The sequence below is a fragment of the Colias eurytheme genome, chromosome 27, assembly GCF_061535395.1.
Source record: "Colias eurytheme isolate Ceu_HAF_F1 chromosome 27, ilColEury1 Martin Lab GWU primary, whole genome shotgun sequence".
Taxonomy (NCBI): Eukaryota; Metazoa; Arthropoda; class Insecta; order Lepidoptera; family Pieridae; genus Colias; species Colias eurytheme.
In genome coordinates, this window is record NC_143006.1 from 4,685,986 (window position 1) to 4,707,074 (window position 21,089).

The 21,089-nt window shown below is 31.7% G+C and overlaps 1 protein-coding gene across 5 annotated transcripts in view; it reads right to left on the reverse strand.

The window, feature by feature from the left end:
- The window catches only part of SPR (G protein-coupled sex peptide receptor), a 202,231-nt gene that overhangs the window by 122,453 nt on the left and 58,689 nt on the right, over nucleotides 1–21,089 (reverse strand). For 4 of the 5 annotated variants that reach the window (XM_090117202.1, XM_090117200.1, XM_090117204.1 and 1 more), the window contains one exon: nucleotides 15,276–15,311. The exons of the other annotated variant lie outside the window; for it this stretch is intronic. The gene's annotated coding sequence lies outside the window, so the exon portion shown is untranslated. The remainder of the gene's footprint in view (nucleotides 1–15,275; nucleotides 15,312–21,089) is intronic. 5 annotated transcript variants of the gene reach the window in all.

Sequence of the window (21,089 nt, forward strand, 5' to 3'; positions counted from 1 at the left end):
TACAAGAAAACATGTGCCGTTAACTCGAGAGATAATTAAAATAACTATGACAAACAAAAATATAAACGAAATATCTTCGAAAATAATTTGGAAAATCCAAAAGTGCACGCCTCATAATTTTTTTTTAATAAATATTTATTAATTATTATTTTTGTTTATTTAATAACAATTAAACCACATCGAATCAGACCCTGAAAAATGAAAGGGTTCTATTCCTGAGCATACTCAAGCGTAAGAGAAAAAAAAAAGACTCGATTAGTAAAGTATTTCGGTCGCTATCGTGTTAACAAGAAAAAGGATCCGCACATACAGACACACGGACGTCCAAGACAGAACTTTTTTAAACTGTTTTTTAACTAGTTTAAATAACCAAAATGACATCAAAAATATCATGAACGTTAAGAATAGTGTTTTTTCTTAATATGTGTGTGTATGTATTATCTTACAAGTGCAATGTATGATACATAAAGATATTTTAAGTTTGAAAAATCAGATGTTTTGCGCGAAGTGACAGTAGTACCCACCTCAACGCTTCGCTTATGAGGCGTGCAATAAGACAAAGGAAGGTGGTCTCAACTTTTAAATTTTGAAAATAAAATTAAAGATGATTCGATACGAGGTTATAAATCCATAGCCAAATAAAAATTCTGATTGATATGATTTAGATATTTATTTATTTATTTATTTATTTAGATTATACTTAGATAGATATATTTAGATTACCAAAAATCAAAGATAAAATATATATTTAGATAGTTAAGTCCGAAACAATAATTCTGCATATAAATAAAAACAATCCTCTATAATTATTTACAAGCGAACTTCCAGCATACAATATTAATATGTACAGAAATAGACCAAAAATCTGTCACGGAAGTTACCACTAAAGTTGTTTACAGTAATATATCTATTTGATAAGGGTTCCAAATTATGTTGGCTTAAAAGTTACACAGGTGTGTTTTGTATCTCGACCTACTAATTTTATTTGAGTTAGAACATAGTTGTCCGTCCACAGACTAAACAGGGATAGGTTATGCTATCGTTTAGAATTGTCTACGGGTGTTTTTCTATTTCAAATCCTACTAATATTATAAATTAGAAATTTTTTGGGGATGGATGGATGTGCGTATGTCTGTTACTCTTTTATTAAAAAACTACTCGACGGATTTGGATGAAACTCTACAGTAATATAGGTTATATAGTAGTATATTAATATTCATCTGAATAACGCATGAGATGTAGAAATACTTTATTTTGCCCGTGGGTTGATCTGCGGTTGAAACCGCGTGGCACAGAAACATAAATTCAAATTAGAAACTACATTAAAAGCAGTAGGTAAGGTACAAAAATATATTATAGTCTGCATTAGTTATCAATAGTTTGAAATTCCATAGATAATAATAAACAAACAAGTCAATAACTGCGTTAAAAACAACCGACTTCAAACTTGCACTTGCAACATTTACAAATACAGACAAAAATGCTCATAAAATAAAAACTACTGGGCCCATCCGAATAAAATTTTTATGGGACCAATTCGACACCATCCCGCATCGAACAAAAAAAGAATCACGTAAATCGGTTCAGAAACCACGGAGTAATCGGTGTACATACATAAAAAAAAAAACATACCGGCCGAATTGATAACCTCCTCCTTTTTTTGAAGTCGGTTAACAAAATACACTAATTACCACATCCATACTTATAAATCCTTGTACAGGCCTATTTCAAGCCCAAAATGTGATGTAGCTCGTTTAACAAGAGCTGACGTTACACTTCCAAAGGGTTTATTCTAGCACGTTCCGATGTAGGTACACATAAAACAAAAACGTGGGTTGTTTGTTACGCAATAATATATTTAACTATTTTTGTATTGGGTTGTAAAATAACACGTTTATTGTATGTATTGGTGTATTTGGTTGTAAAATTCGTGTACTTTCCTGAAAGAAGAATGGAGAAGCGTTTTTAAAGTGAAACTTTTATTACATCGTCTCAAACTTTTTGGTCTGTGTAGCGCATGTCGCGTGTATCGCGGCTGCCGAGTAGGTATACCTACTCGGCAGCCGACCGTCACGCGACATGCGCTACACAAAGCAGTGTTCGGAACCGTTCGAACAGTTTCACTTTTACCGTGGTTTCATAAAACCACACAACATTTTTTTTTTTTTAGAACTAAGGAATGTCGTTTAGAGTAAATGTTTATTATTACTTAAAACTAAATGCAAATACTTAAATATTAATCACAAGTTAAGTGTGTATTACGTAGTAGCAAATGCTTTAAATAAATGTATTATTATATTGATATTAAAATATAATTTGAACGACTGTCTATTGTATTTTAAAGCTAAACGAGCCACTATGGAGTTTCTTGTCGGTTCTTCTCCATAGGTACTGCTTTCCGAATCAGTGGCAAATGTATGACGATTCAAAAGTGCTTCTAGAAGAAGTCTAATTGAATACATAAATGTTTGATTTTGAGTTTGATATTCACGCATTAACCACTGATGCAAGGAATCAGCCAAATAAAGGTAATTGATGTTGAATCCCGTTCGTTTTGTATCAATTGCCCTTTTAAATAATTACCCATATAAATCTCCCCCGAAACTCTAATATCGACATTTCCGTAGATAAATGACAGACGAAAAAAATGGCCGTAAAATGAGACCACATTTAATGGGCAGACATTTGTAAAACATCAATGTTATTGTGATAATAATATGATCGAATCGGTAATTGGATACCAACTTTGTTTTTTACGCATTTGTTTGTGGAAAAAGGAATTTATAACGAACATATAAATAGTGAACATAATATAAAATTAGAAACATGCATTTTTTTATAACTCAAGTTGGAAATCTATACTAATATTATAAAGCTGTTTGATTTAACGCGCTAATATCGGGAACCACGCGTCCGATTTGGAAAATTATTTCAATGTTAGATAGACTATTTATCGAGGAAGGATATAGGCTATGTATCATCACGGTAAAACCAATAGAAGCAGAGCAAAGCGGGTGACGTAAAACTAACGAATAAAATTAATAGATAGGCTTTTATAATATAATATTAAATTAAATTAGAAAACTTTAAATGCTTTTTATTAAAATGTAAATAGAAAATAAAGCAGTTAAGCAGTCGTAGTAATTTCCGTGTTGTTGAGAAGAGTGGGTACTGGGTAATTAATTATTCAAACAATAATCAACCTTAAAAACTTATTTTTCTAGCATTATTTAAACTTAATAGTATGATGCATTAATATAACCGTGGTATACATACATACAAACAATAATATTCAATTGCTTGTTACATCCATTTAATATTGTTAAACATAACATGTGAAGGTTTCACTTAGCCTAACTACAATTGTCTAGTCTGAACTCACTTTACTAACCGCAAGCGGTCACCCATCAACAGAATGACTGCGCCGTAAGTTGCTTTACTCATACATCGTTCATTGACCTTTAGCATTTGCTTAGACTGCTTAGAGCTATTTATCTATGAGCGTCTTATTTCATTGTTTCAATTTTAGACTAAAACTAACTGTGCACAGTTTTACCCGCAGTGCTCCGCTCCTGTTGGTCTTAACGAGATGATAATATATAGCCTATAGCCTTCCTCGATAAAAGGGCTATCTAACACCGAAAGAATTTTTCAAATCGGACCAGTAGTTTCCGAGATTAGCGCTCTCAAACAAACAAACTCTTCAGCTTTATAATGTTAGTATAGATATAGATTTACTTTACATATTGTGTTATCTAATGTTTTTAACACGCTTATATATTCATATTATTAGCTTCACCTGTATGGTATGTATGTAATAGAGTCCTTCAGTTTTTTTTGACCCATTTATAATAGACATATTGAATTCAAACTTCGTATTTATCAAGGATTCTACAATAATGTCATCTTATTAAAGCGTGTTTTTAAGTTTTATAAACTACTAGCTTACCACCCGCGGCTTCGCCCGCGTTTTCAAAGAAAAACCCGTTCCCGTAGGATTTCCGGGATAAAACCTATCCTATGTCCTTTTTCGGGTATCAAAATATCTCTATACCAAATTTCATGCAAATTGGTTCAGTAGTTAAGGCGTGATTGAGTAACAGACAGACAGACAGAGTTACTTTCGCATTTATAATATTAGTATGGATACATAATTTTTAAATTGTGATTACTCGATCGTTTTCTAGCATTTCAGTATCCCGAGCGAAGTCGGGGCAAGCAGCTTGTTAATTATATGTATTTAAATATACCACAAATAGATCAATGCTGACGCTGTTAATCTCTTCAAACTGCAGTTATCACGTACGACCTACGGCCATGACCTTGTGGGTTTTTAAATAAATATAAATAAGCAATGCGTTTGTTTGTGTTAAACAGGAATACGCACATGCAACAGTTCAAACTAATATAAACAGGTGTATTAATATATTTACTTATAAACGAACTTTATAATTATAATAATGAAAGTAACATAACTTTTAACTCAAGAACGGGTGAACGGATTTTAATGTGTTTGATTTGACGCCGGTTGGATAACCATAATAACTAAAAAATAATAATAATATACTTGACGAATTGAGAACCTCCTTCTTTTTATGAAGTCGGTTAAAAATTAAAGTTAAGAATGTTTTCTTAGCCAACCCGGGCGGAGGCGGAATAAGCAGCTAGTTCAAAATAAATATTTAAATTTGAATATATAAAAATAACTTAGTTGACTGACTGTCTTATCAACTTAAAGTTTTCTAACTTCTAAAGCACAGCTTAGAACTTAGAATTAAAGCACTAAGAATTTTTGAAAATCGGTAATATAAAGGGAGTAAATACTAAATGAATTTAAATTTATATACGAATAATATCAAGTAAACTTGGTTTATTTCAAATTTGATTGTACCGCAAAAGGCTCGTAAAACGCGATAAGCAAAGATTTAACTCAGCCTTATTATGCAGGCCTTGTCACCTACAGTTTTACTGCTATATTATTCAGAGAACTTAATATCTTAACTTGATGGAATAAATTATTTAAATAGAAAACATATCTATTGTAATAAAGGCTATATTTATTTCACCGTTATATTGTTAACGGAAGATTAGATTTGAAACTAATATTTTTTTTGTATGCTGCTATTTATTACAATCACTACATAGATAGTACGTATGAAACAAAATCAGTTTCGCCTGTCTGTCCCTATGTATCATAGATCTGTAAATCTATCGAACGGATTTTGATGCAGTTTTTAAAAAAGATAATCAGAGGGGTTCTCGAGGGAGGTTTATTATATAGTTTGTTTTAGTTAAGTTTAAAACAAAACGGACGAAGCCGCGGACGGCACGTTAGTATAATAATGTAATTTAGCAAAGAATAATCTAAAAATAAAAATCCGTCGCAAGCTATTCATTACATTCTTCTCATAATAAATAATCTTTATGAATTGAAAAAGGAACATGTTATTTTGAAAATGGAAAAACAAACGAACTGTCAACATATTTTAAAAGAAAAGATGAAGAAGACAACTATGTTTATTTGAAAAAGGAATTCCATTCAAAATATACAATTCGTTCATTCATTATACATTACATTCATAATATATTGTATGTAGGTATGTTAAACACATACATATTCAAGGATGTTAGTGTGTGTGGACGTTTGTGCATGTGTGCGTTATTTTCTACGTCATTATTACCATATAATCTTTATTCATACTTATTCATAATTTCGCGAACTTCAAAACCAACATATCAAATCAAAATGCACATTTTCATAGCAAACCTTCTAGGAATACTATTTGCATGAAGCCTATAACGAAATTCAACCCGGAAATTCGTGTGTATGTTTGCGCTTGGAAAACAGCGTCGAAACGATTGAAACTATAGGCATATGTGGAAGGTATAGCTTCGTTATTTGGCCATTGTGTAGCAAATTGTGTGATTTCGGTCATATAATCCTATGCTATGGGAACTTGGAATTAGTATCAAAAAGGGATTATGTAAATATCAGTACCTAATCCTACTTTATACTATAAATCTATACTAATATTATAAAGCTGAAGAGTTTGTTTGTTTGCATGCACTAATCTCAGAATCTACTTGTCCGATTTGAAAAATTCTTTCAGCGTTAGATAGCCCATTTATCGAGGAAGGCTATAGGCTATATATCATCTCGCTAAAACCAACAGGAGCTGAGCAATACGAGTGAAACCGCGGAGCACAGTTAGTGCAATAATGTGAAAGTTTTGTTTATTTATTAGGACTTTATTGCTCTAAAACATTACAAATAAACTGAACCTAATTATTATCTAAATACTTAAACAATTGGCGGTCTTATCGCTATATAGCGATTTCTCCCAGACAACGAGATTATTCTATGGATAGATGTTACTAAAAACTATTGATCGGATGCTAGTTAGATTTTAGTATGTAACACAGTTTAGTTTTTATCACATAACACATTCATTCGTGTTTATAATATTAGTAATAAATAAATAAATAAATAAATATTTCAGGACAATTTTCACACACGGCACGATCTGATCCCATACTAAGCTTTCGCTTGTGTTATGGAAACCAGATGGCTGATAAACATACATATATAATTTTTAAATAAATATAGATAATTAACACCCAGACACAGAGCAAACATCTATGTTCATCACACAAATATTTGCCCCGGGTGGGAATCGAACCCACGACCTCTGGCCTGGAAGGCAGGGCCACTACCAACCAAGCCAACCGGTCGAGTAGGATGTGATATAACTACAATTCGAGCAAACCTAACAAAAGTAGTTTCATGGAAATGTTTTTGTAGGAGTATATTCAGTTATAATCCTACAAAAACATTTCCATGAAAATCTACATCAAGAAAGAATTCCAATTTTCTACTTTCATAAAAATTTTCATTGGAATTTAATACAATACTTCGTAATAAACAGTAATTGAATGTTCAACGTTTGAATTTTATTCAAAAACTACTGGAAGATAAAATAAAGAGTTCTTTTAAATATGGGTTTACTAGGTTTCCGCCCGCGGCTTCGCCCGCGCAGTCAAAGAAAACCCGCATAGTTCCCGTTCCCGTGGGATTTCCGGGATTGCGTCATTTTCCCGGGATAAAAAGTAGCCTATGTCCTTTCTCGGGTATCAAAATATCTCCATACCAAATTTCATGAAAATTGGTTCAGTAGTTTAGGCGTGATTGAGTAACAGACAGACAGACAGAGTTACTTTCGCATTTATAATATTAGTATGGATTGAAAACTCTTGAACGATATTTTACAACCTCTATATTAACTTTAAAATATTATCTTTTACGACGTACGGTGGGAATTTATGTAAGGACATATTGAAGTTAAATTCAAACATATTTAAGGTTTTATGTGTAACGATAATTATGTCCCAATATCGCGCAGACATTTTGCTTTTTATATAAAAAAAATAATGTTTGTCTCTATGTTATAGAATCGTAGCTAAGCATTTGATCATGTGATGATCTTTTAACAAAGTGTTTTGCACGAGTCCGCGAAGGTTTCTGAGTTGCAACGATAAATCTTCGACAGTGTATCATAAACGAAGCCGGGATGCATCGCTAGTGAGCTATAAAACTAAGAATAGTTAAGACATAATATAACTTAAAAGTTAATCGTCGCATGAGAAGCTTTCAAATTAAAAGCCTATTCATAAAATTTTACTTAGGTTTATTTATTTAAAAAAAAGTGCGAAAACATTGACATTAATTTCGTTCTTGAAATCCAATGTTAATAATAATATAACATTGCTTCATTTAAAACATTGATTTCTTATTTCTCAACTGACGATTTAAGACGCTTCACAAACCCATCACATAAAGTAATCCTTTTAAAAACACATCTGCAGATTTCCTAGTATTCTCTGCGTCCAATTGTACAAAGGATTTCAATTCTTCCATTCAAGTTAATAAGGTCGATTTCCGTAAATCAAGGACGTTTCCGTACAGTTGAAGCTTTGTTGTTAACCTTTCTTGCATTTAAATAGAAATATTTTTGTTTGTTTTGATTGAAATAAGTTCAAACGTTTTGAAGGACTTAGAATTTAGATTATCTTTTGTTAAATAATACAAAATATACTTTTCAATTTACATACACAAAATGAAATATTTTATAAAAATTTTAAGTTTAAATAAATAGTTTTATAGTTTCTAATTGTTTTACTATTTACTCACATCTAGATTTTTACTATATATCAGTTAGGTATTGTTATTTTGTATTTGTTATTTATTTTGTCGTTTCAAGCAATTTCTCTTAATACGAACAAATAAATATTTATAAAACACAAAAAAATCAATAAATAACCCACATTCATTGTTTAACACAATTCAATTTTAACAAAGAGTCCGTCTGTAGTTAATTTTAAACACGCTTCAGTAATTTGACCTATATTCGTAGCACACTTAGGTCAATATGCTACACCGCTACGGGTCTTAGTATGCTACATCCGTGCTACGCCGTAGCTCGTCTTCAGCAAAAGTGTACAAGAATTTTTTAAGGATTTTCTTTGAGAATAATTTAACTGAACTGTATCTAATAAAATGGTAACCTTTTCACCGTTAAGTCTATATAACTTATGCTCATATTATCATGGATTTAAATTTTGATTTATTATATATTATTTTATGAATAGTTTTTAATCCAACAAAGTGTCGATTTTTGAACAGTTTATTAGTCAACTTATAGAGCGTAACTAATATCTTATCACGGGAATAAATGCAGAAAGTTGGAATGATTTCAGCAAATGAACTGCTTATGCAATGAGCTCCAATTTATAATGAATACTTCCATGAATTGGTAAATGTTGAAAATATATGAAAAATCAGTATGTACGTGTATTAAAGTGAAAATAAAATGAATGACATACTGATTAAATAATGTTGAATAAATGCTGTTAAATAACAGCCTAGTTATTAACTTTAATATCACTATGAAGTCGGTTAATAATTTTCTTTAAAAAGAAGAAAAATGCTTGGAAGCTGGAGCAGGCTAGCAAAACTACAATATGAATTAATTTATTATATTTGCATCGCTTATTGAAGTTGTTATGTTTCGTTTAAAACTTGTTATCATATATTTGAAAGTATATAATATTATATTAGTTTCATAACTTCTGGATTTCTACTATCTAGCTTAATACTGACACAAAATTTTGGGTACAAAATCGTTTGTCGATAAAAAAAAATTGCTGATTTTCGGCGGTATGGCGACCATTTGGAACTGTCCTGTTACAAATGACCCAAAATTTTGTGTCAGTATCTCCCGGCCTATAAGAGTCAGTTAAAATGTTAAATAAAAACTATAAATATTTAAATAAAAAAAGGTTATCAATGACTTTACTAGCAAGTAGTCCCATATATGTTTTCATTGTTTTTCAAAAAATATAAGGTAAGTATCAAGATATTTTAATGAATTGGAAGAAGTCGTAAAATTACTTCTATCACGTAAAAAACATAAATTCCGACCTAATTGATATCTCAGTAATGATCATTAAATCTCTCAACCATTATTGTACGCTACGTTAAATCCACGTTTATTGTCTTTGAGCTTTTTAAATCCATACCTACTATAAACCGATTTGTTCTGTACTATGGGAATTTTTATAAATGTTCTTCGCTTCATAAAGTTTTTAGAATTCCAAAGAATTTTTCACGCTTTAACCATTGAATTGATTTGGAAGAAGCTTAAGACCTTAGAAAAAACTATGTTGTATTCCGGAAGTCCGACGGGAACGGGAATGCGGGTTATTCTTTGACTACGCGGGCGAAGCCACGGGAGATAGTATGTAATAATATCTTGAAACTATTATATCAACTTTATAATAAAAGGAATATTAATTTACATCGGTTCAGTTGTTCAGTTGTAAGTTTAAGAATATAGATCAAAATGTATAACACGAAATAGTTTTTATATATTCAATTTATGTTAAATTCAATAACATTTATAAAGAAAGCTTAGCCCTGTGGCTTAGCCCTTAGCAACTTTACTTACTTCATATTAAAATACAAGATCAAAGATACAATTCTCTTTCACAGTTAGGACTAAGCTATTTTGAAAACGAAATAGAGTAACATTATTTCATAACTGAATATTAAAAAGAAGCTATCTATACACACGATAAGAATGGCATTTCTATATAACTATTATTCTATTGTTTACTTAGATTGTTTATATTCTTTTGATTTTATTACTAACCTAACCTATAATTGCATTTTAAAGTGAAACTTTTATTACATCGTCTCAAACTTTTTGGTCTGTGTAGCGCATGTCGCGTGTATCGCGGCTGCCGAGTAGGTATACCTACTCGGCAGCCGACCGACACGCGACATGCGCTACACAAAGCAGTGTTCGGAACCGTTCGAACAGTTTCACTTTTACCGTGGTTTCATAAAACCACACAACATTTTTTTCTTTCATTTATGGCTTATTTTTCAATCCTTGGTTAATACTTATTCGTCGAATTACGTAGGTATTAAACTACCATTTCAAAAATGTATTCTTTGCCCGTTTTGATAGTTTACGGGTGACATTTTAATATTATCGTGTAGTAAATACTTTATTGGGCGGATAACTTTTAACAATGGATTGTAAAATCGGCCCTTAGATCCCTTGCATATTAAAAATTTACTAAAATTTACAATCACCTACACTCGACATCTCGCCTTTTTCTTTGATAAGAGACTTTAACTCCTGACCCACTAATACATATTTTGTACTATATATTTTACCCATCTTATCCCTAACCTTGCAAATATAAAAGAACATTCCAGAAAATTATACTACTGGGATGTCTTATCGATAATCTGGTCACGTATACAAGCTTTCCGCCCTGCGTCGCATGTTTCCTGTTTATCGACCCTTATACTCTTAACGAGCACTTAAACTAAGAGGACCGCAGATTCCCAATTTGCTTTCATTTTCCAACCGAAGATGTGTAAGGAATATATAGGAAAAACTTCGGAGATTCTAAAGTTAAGATAATATTATAAACTTGCTATTTTCTGCAGCATCGATGGTAAGGGAAATTCATATCAATGAGATAGAAGATGAAGAGGCTATGTTAACTACAGCACACTGCACAATGCAGTAAAAATAGCCAAGAGGTAAAGATACCCTCCTAAATATTTCGAGACACAATAATTAGGTAAACCATACAATTGTAGTATTGCTAGCTGTGAAAGAAAGACAAAAATGAAACACATTTAAACATTTAACTTTTTAAAACAAAGGACTTGATGACAAAATTTAAAATAAATTTTAAGAAAGTCGGTGCATATCATAGCATTCTAGCTGCACCACACTCTGATGCAGCTAGAATGCTATTCAACAAAATTTAAAATATAGTTAATATAGTTTGTTAAGTGTTAAATATTTGCACAAGGTACGATGGGATTGTCATCGTCCTTTAGGACAAAAATCCCTAAATAAAAAAAGATGAAAAAAAAGACGTATGGCCACAGACATAGATAGACTACGCAAGTACCGCGATCTGTATGAAAACCAAGCGTGTCATATTTTTTGTACTGACCTTGACGCGTTATGACGTCACGAGCGCTTTTTAGTGATGGTAATTTCATTTTACGCTAAATCGATTAGGACGCCACTCCCGCGGCGATTCTAGTATCGTCCTATCCACGTATGGCACTCGGGGACTGCCGCGGTAAAGCTATTGCATAGCATGCCTTCAAGCCACACCTCCGAGCCCGTTGGAGTGGGGAGCGTGAGGTTTTTTCGTTACGGAATTTCTCGATTCGGTCCCCGCGCTCAAGGCCCGCGATAGAAGCTATTCTATAGCTTAAAATTTTTTAAAGTGAGATGCGAATACATAAACCCATTTTTTTATCTTACAGATACAAATTGCCGTGATACATTAAAAATATATACACTTGAAGCAGTTGCTATCTACTCTGCCAGACCACCAGACAGTTCAATAATGCAGTTAATTATTATGCTGGACTAAGTAAATTTTAATCTACTTATATTCCCAAGTCGTTAATCATTACTACGAGTGAAAGCGAAACTTTTATTTATCCCGACGTTCTTTCTATACTAATACTAGCGGTCCGCCCCGGCTTCGCCCGTGGTACATATGAAAAATAGATGTTGGCCGATTCTCAAACTTACCCGATATGCACAGAAAATTTCATGAGAATCGGTCCACCCGTTTCGGAGGCGTATGCAGACTAACATTGTGACACGAGAATTTTATATATAAGACTAGCGGCCCGCCCCGGCTTCGCCCGTGGTACATATGAAAAATAGATGTTGGCCGATTCTCAGACTTACCCGATATGCACAGAAAATTTCATGAGAATCGGTCCACCCGTTTCGGAGGAGTATGCAGACTAACATTGTGACACGAGAATTTTATATATAAGAATTATAAAGAGGAAAGGTTTGTATATATTTATGTATGGTTTTACGTTACGTTTTACGCATAAACTACTGGACCGATTTTGATGAAATTTGGCACAGACAATCTTTAGACCCAGAGAAAGAACATAGGCATACCTTTTACTGCGAAATATGTACCACGGGCGAAGCCGGGGCGGACCTAGTTTTTCATAAAACATGTACGATAATTTATATAAATTACCATTATATCTATATTAATTATTAATTATTATGATATGCTTGCTTGAACGCGGTATTCTCAGGAACCATAGGGCCAATTTGAAAACATAATATTCAATGTTAGATAGCCCATTTATCGAGGGAAACTATATATATATATATATATATATATATATATATATATATATATATCATATCATCACGATAAGCCCAATAAGAGCAAAGAAATGCATGTAAAACCGCGGAGCACAGCCACAGCTAGTAATTTATTTAATATTTCAACTAATCTACGATAAAATAACAAAAATATTCAGTCCTATTTAATTAAACTAGATTATATAAACCAAACCAACACATCGGAATTCCACAACACATAGCAATCGAAATATTCCAACTAACATTATGAGGATCATAGGATAAGATCACACACACACATGTTACTACACACATACACACACACACAAGCAAGTATTACCTTGCATTATAACATCTATATCCGAAACCTCTGGTAATAGAATGATGTCAAATAGATCAATCTGACGTAGGCCTTAATCTCCCACCTCCAATATTTGTTCAGTATCTTCTTATTAAACAGGGCCGGATTTGAACTTTTGAGGCCCGTAATTAAACTCAAAATTAAAGCATAAGCTAATATAATAGTAGTTTCTCATTCAATATGTTCTTATTACTTGCATATTATTATAAATATACTACAACTGTTTAGGAATGACTAAGGAAAATAACTGGAAAAATTCGATCTTTCTTTATTATTGCTTTTAATTCCTTTAAATCTAAAGCTATAGTAAATTATACAGTAAAAGCATATTCTAGAACTGTCCAGTCCAGAATTCATACACATACATATTTAAATGAGTGGTTTAAATAATTAAACATGGTAAAACAAGAATTAAACTAGCCTGAAAATTAAATCAAATTAATGAGTGCAATACGCGATAAGCCATTACATTTGGTAAATGTTCTATGTGACGGTAAACATTTGTTTATTTGAGTAGTGTGATAAATCTACGTTATCATTTACATTAGTTAGTTGCAGGTGCGTTATTCTACTAATATTTCATTTATAAATGAGAAAGTTTGTATGTTTGTTTTTTTGTTACTCCTTCACGCAAAAACTGCTGAATAAATATTTATAACATATATATTGCTGGATATAATGTAACTTGGATTAACACATATATTAGGATTTTTATACCGAAAATATCACGGGATTGGGAACTATGCGGGTTTTCCTTTGAATACGCGGGCAAAGCTGCGGGCGAAAAGCTAGTTAACTATAAAGAAGTAGATTTTATTATAATAAGAAATAGGTTTTATTGTTATAGCATAATTTGGCAATTTAACCTACAATGAAATTACTTCTTATTTCAAATTGAAACCTACAAATACATTCGGGGCCCCAATTACTAATTTCAATGCATTCAATATAAGATAACAAATACAATGTACATATATTGTCAATGAGCCAAAAATAACAAGCGTTAGCAAGATAATCTAATAAGGAGATTTGCGGTGTTATGATATTGATTCGAACATTATCTTCCAAGATGAATAACATTGTAACAGAGTAAAGTTTGCTGTGATTGATGGTATAATTCTTAGTACTCAGACGTGAATCGTGATACAAGATAAAGTTTTTAATATTACCCGACCAATTTCAATATACGTTTAGAGGTGATTCGTAAGTGATACTAGGGAAAGTTTTTATACCTATTACCCGACCAATTTGAATATACCTTTATAGGTGTTTGTTTTGACAGCATGAATGATTATTGTTAATGTTCTTTTTACGTTGTATAGTGCTGTTATTGTTTATAGATAAATTATGTGTGAAAATAAACTATAAACTACGAAGAATATTAAAGAGGGAAATGTTAAATGAGGGATGGAATTCTATCTATTCTCTATGTTAATATTATACAGAGGAAAAATGATTAAATGTATTGTTTATTTTTTAATTTCGGTGTATAATAAAAAACAATAAATGCTCTTATTATGAATTGAAATGAAATAATATGTTTATCATATTTCATTTCAATTACAATTCGATTTCAGGAATGTTTACAAAGATTTTTACTTTGTTATGAAAATTTCTATATGTATGTACAATGTACATATAGAAATATGTATTTTGTCCTTCTTACATCCAAGAGATAAGAGTGAGATAGTGCCATTATACTGTCGCCAAATTGAGTTTGGTTAGGAACAATAGAACTACCACTGTTAAAATTGTACTTGTATGCCAAGAGAAAGCAAAGAAAAACCTTTTTGTGTTATCATTGCAAACTATACCTTATAACCAGATGTTAAGGTACAATTTTGAACGTGTTACAATATGACTGAGACGAAAAAAATGTTTATGTAACGTTGTTTGTTAGTTGCTAATTAACACGAATGTGTCAAGGCCTTTTACATGAAATACTTGTAAAGGCGTGATCGATAATAACGTAAAAAAAACTAGCTATATTTTCACTTCAGCTTGTCCTTTTGCCTGCCCTTCCCAAAATAAGTTACATAATATTTTTTAATATACTTAATATGATCTAATAAAACGAATCCTTTGAGAGGTTTTCGCGTGTTTATGTAAACAAATATATTAATTTGATAATAGTAGATAGAAATTCTTATTGCTGTCACATAAAATAGTCTTTGTTATGTAAACATGCATACCTCATAAACTCTAACTCGATCACCACGTCTTGATACCTGAAACAACATTTTTACAATATAAATAGTGACGATATAAAGTGCACTTAATTTCTTAACCTTATTTTTTTATATAGAAAAAAAAAATACATCTATGGATAGAACGGAATCTATTCCATTTTATAAACATGATGTCCTTCAGGCACTTTTAGGTAAAATTATACCAAAAATAAATATGTAATAAATAAATATTTCGGGACAATTTTCACACACGGCACGATCTGATCCCATACTAAGCTTTCGCTTGTGTTATGGAAACCAGATGGCTGATAAACATACATATATAATTTTAAATAAATACTTATATAGATAATTAACACCACAGAGCAAACATCTATGTTCATCACACAAATATTTGCCCCGGGTGGGCCCCGACCCCTGGCTTGGAAGGCAGGGCCACTAGTCACTACCAACCAAGCCAACCGGCCAGTCAAATATGAAATAGTCATTCTATCGCTCTATTAAGTGAAAAATTCAGTATATTTTTAGGAAAATTATCAAGAAAATGCTAAATTGAATCTCACCCATTGACATAGTTTTAAAAAGCGTGACAAACATTTCGACAAATCGTACGTACCTAAATGCTAATTGTACTATCATACCTCATACATAAATATGTTACGGACTAAGTGATGAATATGGACAATTTACATAATGCCCGAGCATCGACAATGACGTATGTAAAGTGAAAATTTGCCGGTTGATATTAACTTTCATTCAATTGGGTCATACCCTATTGTATCGTATTAGAAAACATCTCAAGAAGCGAGAAAAATATAAATAATAAGTTTTGTTGCACAAGCAAGAACATTTTTTGCGTACTGCACAAACTTGAGTATTAGTACAATCTGTTATCTAATTGTACCAATTCATACAAAAAAATTAAACGGATTCATGTTTAAAAAATGATTTCTCATCAAGGAATTACTATAGAGAAGATAGGACAAGAAACTGCAGGTGTCGGAGTTGCAAGTGTATACGCCATTTAAATGTACACAAAATTCATTTAAAAAATGCGTGAAAAATCAGTTAGTATAATATAATGATTCACGAATGACACCTGTCACTTTGTTAACCATGTTTATTTACGCCTGTTAAAGTTGCATAAAATACATTTACTATGGTACGTGAAGATTCAATTAGTAAGACGTGTGATGAATTTTTGTCAATATTTCTCAGTAACACAACACAGTCATATTCTTTAAGTAAATATGGTAAAAAATGGCTGCCTGATGTAAAATGACTATTGTTATTTTTCTTTTTACATGCAGTACAATTGTATTTTTATTATTTTATATATTTATCTCTGTACATTGCTGCTTATCTGTAATAATTTTCGCAGCAGCTAAACCGATTTGTATCGGACTTTCAATAAACAATAGAGCATTTTGTCATTCCATCTTACTCCATAATTATCTTAGGCTATAGGTTCTATCTTGCAATACGAAAATTCCTTAATATAAAAGTCCGCAAGACAAACCAAATACGCAAGCTAGTCTACAAATAAAACACTGCGCATAACGACAGGCGTTGCCATGGTAACGCAGAGAACTGTCATCCGAACAGACTACCACAATTTAATCCTACGTTTTAATTAAGGTTATAGTTTATCAAATTCCATCGAGGCCCGTTCAATAGTGGTAAGTTTATAATATCTAAACCTCAGATCAAAACTAAAAATATAGGAAATAATGATAAAACAAAACATTTTTGATTAAGCAAGTACAAATATTATAATCCAACAAATTCCCGCTAGCTATAATTATAATCACATGAACTGGGTGAGCCGATATTGATAATTCTTTTTGTATTTGAAAGCTAGTTTCTTTCGGTTGGTCCCATTAAAATGTTGTCCAACCGTTTGAAGGTAGATTATTTCTTTGTTAATAAATAATTATATTAATAATACATATTATGCATCTGCCAGTTCAATTAGAAAACTCCATTAAAGGGCAGATTTTTCAATGCTTGGATAAAACTTATCCGTCCAATAAAGTATTACACGATAATATTTAAATGTCACGTAAACTGTCAAATACGGGCAATTAGAATACGTTTTTAAAATGGTAGTTTTATACATTATTCGACGAATAAGTTTTATTCAAGCATTGAAAAATCGGCCCTTAATTATAAACATCGATCATATTTTTATAAACTGTTTGTTTTTTTCTGTTTATTTTCTAGATGTGAGCTATTTCAGTGTTTTGCACGATGTAAACATGGCCGTTTCATAGCAACGCTTCAGTGAGCAAAACGGAGGTTTCTCCTACATGGAAATACTGAAAAAATAAAGGTTTATCGGAAAATAGTTGGACATTTACTTGATCGTATAAAGATTGACGGTGCAATCAATATGCGTCATTTTTCTTTTATAACAGGCGTAAACTGGGATACGGTTGATACTGTGCTTTGTTATGAAGGAACACGTAATAATATAAGTTGAAAAAAAAATACGACGATACAATATATTGTTGAATTCTATTCGTATAATTTTTTTTTCATACATTGCTCATTTTCCACATAAAATGGTCGAAAACCGCTCCTGTATAACCAGCCTTTCGTTCTACACAAAACCACAGATAACTAAACACTTACTACACACAAAAAGCGCGTGAAAAACGCACATATATCTAAATAGTTATTAGTTAATAAGACGCATAATGTGTTTGTATATGCAGCATTTCATTCCACAATAAACCACAGATTTCTAAATACGCAAAGAAAACGCATGCAAACCGCTCGTGTATAACCAGCCTTATCGGTCCAACTGTGACATCCACTCAATGTAATGCCGGTCAATATTTGGTATTGGAATTAACGAAAACTTGTGATATTACGGTTAATGTTGTAATATACGATACAGTTTATTTATTTATTTATTTATTTATTTATTTATTTAAATTCTTTATTTAACACACACAAAAAAGAATAAACACAAAAATAAAAGAACAACTAGGCGATACGTAATATTCGGGTGTTAAGTGGAATAAATCTTTATTTGTATACGAAAATTTGGAGTAGGAGAACTTATTTCTGCTAATCCCGTTTGTACTGAAGTATGTTTGTATAAAAAAATTGATATTCATCATCAAAAACACATGTTTTTAATTATATGTACTTCGTATCCAGATATCTCGATGATTTCCATGTAAAATTTTACCTCAAAACGGAGCCAGAGCCATTTATTCCTGATTCAATTCATACGGCAAGTAATTAAAAGAAAGAAAATTAAGTAAAAGACTTAGAATTAGGTCCTTAGGCCTCACAATTATACTCATTATCTACCCAACATAACCTCTAACATTTGCCGTGCCTTTTTTGGTGGAAATTATATTTCGTTCATTTTAAAATTGATGACGTAACTTGGGAATTATGATAATTGTTGTACTTCGATTTATGTTCCTAAGTAAAGTTTCAATGTACATTATGTGATATGTTTTTATTTATTGAATAAATGTCTGTCTGTAATAATATCAAAAGATTGAAAGATGGCACGTTGTTATTATTTTTTTCTATATTGTATACTAGCTTTCCGCCCGCAGCTTCGCCAGCTTTGTCTTAAAACCTAATAAATTATATATTACAACCTTCCTCTTGAATCACTCTACCTAAAAAAACGCATCAAAATCCGTTGCGTAGTTTTAAAGATTTAAGCGTACTTAAGGACATAGGGACACTGAAAGCGACTTTGTTTTATACTACGTAGTGATCTACATTTTAACTATAATCAAAGAAACATTAAAATATAAACCATAGACACTATAATTTGCTACTTTATTGTATTCCTCTGCCAATTCATATACGATTTAATCTAATTAAAACATTTTCAATATTCCTGTAACATATAATCTCTTTAAAAAGAACAGATATTGTAACAAAAGCTTTCACGTGAAATTACGTTATACACCCCTTAATTAAATTAAGCGGGGATCGAAATATATCAGAATTTAATTACGTTTTAAAACCTTAATCATTATCTTTGTGTCGTTTCATATATCCTTAATGCTTTTAATTTAGAATTAATGAGGTTGGATATACTATACCTATACAGGGTGTGCCACTATTGGTATACTAAGCGCCAAGGAACTTATAGTTTTGCATACACTGATCACGTAAAAAATACTTAAACAACAAAATAATATCAAAAATTTTATGCTTATTTTTTCCTGAAAATCCATGTTTTCTTCTCTAGCTTCGCGCAGCCGGCCGCTTCGCTAATGTGAGCATTTTGTCTATGAAAACATAATCTTAAACGATAGCTCACGTGCGGGTGGCAAAGTTGGGCGGGTTGCTTGATATGGGTGTACATATAGAGTTTTAAGAATTCATCTACAATCATCATCATCTGTATTTGAAAAAAAAAAACTGCGTCTGGAATTTTATAAGTATTTTTTACGTACTCAGCGTATGCAAAACTATTACCTCCTTTGGGCTTAGTAAACCGTTGCTGGGACACCCTGTATATCACTTTAGGCTTAAAGAACATCTATCACTACATAGTATAAAGCTGAAGAGTTTGTTTGTTTGAACGCGCTAATCTCAGGAACTACTGATTCGATTTGATAAATTATTTCATTGTTAGATTGCCAATTTATCAAAGAAGGCTATATATCAATTCTTATACCAAATTTCATTGTAATCGGTTCAGTAGCATATACGTGAAAGAGTAACAAACATCCTCACAAACTTTCGCATTTATAATGTATACTAATATTATAAAGCTGAAGAGTTTGTTTGTTTGAACGCGCTAATCTCAGGAACTACTGGTTCGATTTGAAAAATTATTTCATTGTTAGATAGCCCATTTATCGAAGCAGGCTATAGGCTATATATCATTTCTTATTCTGGGTCTTCAGCTACCTACATACCAAATTTCATTGTAATCGGTACAGTAGTTTTTACGTGAAAGAATAACAAACATCCTCACAAACTTTCGCATTTATAATATTAGTAGGAATTATATTTCCCTCACAGGGAAGCAGTAAGTAATCTTTTGAGCTCCACTGAACGTATTATTTTCTTCCGTTTAAATATTTATTAACAAATTCTGAACTCCTAGGCTTCCATACCAATTTACGTGTTACGTTTAAATTAAATTCAGTATTTATTATGAAGCTTTTAAACGCTGAACTGTACGGAAATTTCATTTTTAATTAATCGCCTGTGAAAATATTTTTAAATAAGAGCAAATAAAAGAGATCTGATATAATCCCTCTTGATAAATATTAAAATTTGTGAATACGTTTGAATTTTTCTCGGAATTGTATCAATATAGGTATGTATTAAGTTTCTCTTTGTGTATTATCTACACTAACTAATATTATAAAGAGGAAAACTTTGTTTGTATGTTTGATTGTAATGAATAGGCTCATAAACTACTGGACCGATTTTAAAAATTCTTTCACCATTCGAAAGCTACATTATCCACGAGTAACATAGGCTAGGTTTTATCCCGGAAATCCCACGGGAACGGGAACTATGCGGGTTTTTCTTTGAAAACGCGGGCGAAGCCGCAGGCGGAAAGCTAGTTATCACATTCCAAATCAGTATATATCACATTCCAAATCAGTTCTCAAAAAGAATTACTCTCTCCCGATTCTAACAAAACATTCCATCCGTAGGTACAGTCGCTTAAACCTACGTCTTAATGAAACAATATAACTAATTGGCGTTCTTAATTGACTCGGAATTTCCTTAGCAACAGTGCTAAAGATCAGGCTTTATTTAAATAACAAAGAGAGAAACAATGTTTCGTTCCCTTTGATTCTTCTCTAGACT